The 321-nt window shown below is 26.8% G+C and overlaps 1 protein-coding gene across 1 annotated transcript in view; it reads right to left on the bottom strand.

Annotated features, from left to right (window-relative positions):
* LOC119585251 (SH3 and multiple ankyrin repeat domains protein 1-like) overlaps positions 1 to 321 on the bottom strand; it is a gene marked incomplete in the record, with an annotated part of 45692 nt that overhangs the window by 5557 nt on the left and 39814 nt on the right.

Raw genomic sequence — 321 nt, 5'->3', positions numbered from 1 at the left:
GTAAAAATATATATAACACATACCACATTCTGGTCAAGATTTCATTTGAATGAAACATATTTATTATTTCTTTGGTTTCCTGCTAGTATAACATGAAAAGAAACTAAAAAAAGGCCAAACTTAGAGGAAAAGTTATGTATCTACTATATCTATTTAATAAAATCCTCAGGGTAGTTAGTGTCTCTGCAGCTAGTAATACTAATCAATACATGCTAAATACTGTTTTCTTTTTAGTTTACATCTACCACAAACCAAAGAAATGAATATATTGCTTAAAAAATATTGATCAATCAATATGCAATCCATGTTTATCCTTTTTAA

This window comes from Penaeus monodon, chromosome 19, assembly GCF_015228065.2.
Source record: "Penaeus monodon isolate SGIC_2016 chromosome 19, NSTDA_Pmon_1, whole genome shotgun sequence".
NCBI lineage: Eukaryota > Metazoa > Arthropoda > Malacostraca > Decapoda > Penaeidae > Penaeus > Penaeus monodon.
Note: the sequence above shows the minus strand (reverse complement) of the source record. Positions and strands in the feature narration are given on the sequence as shown.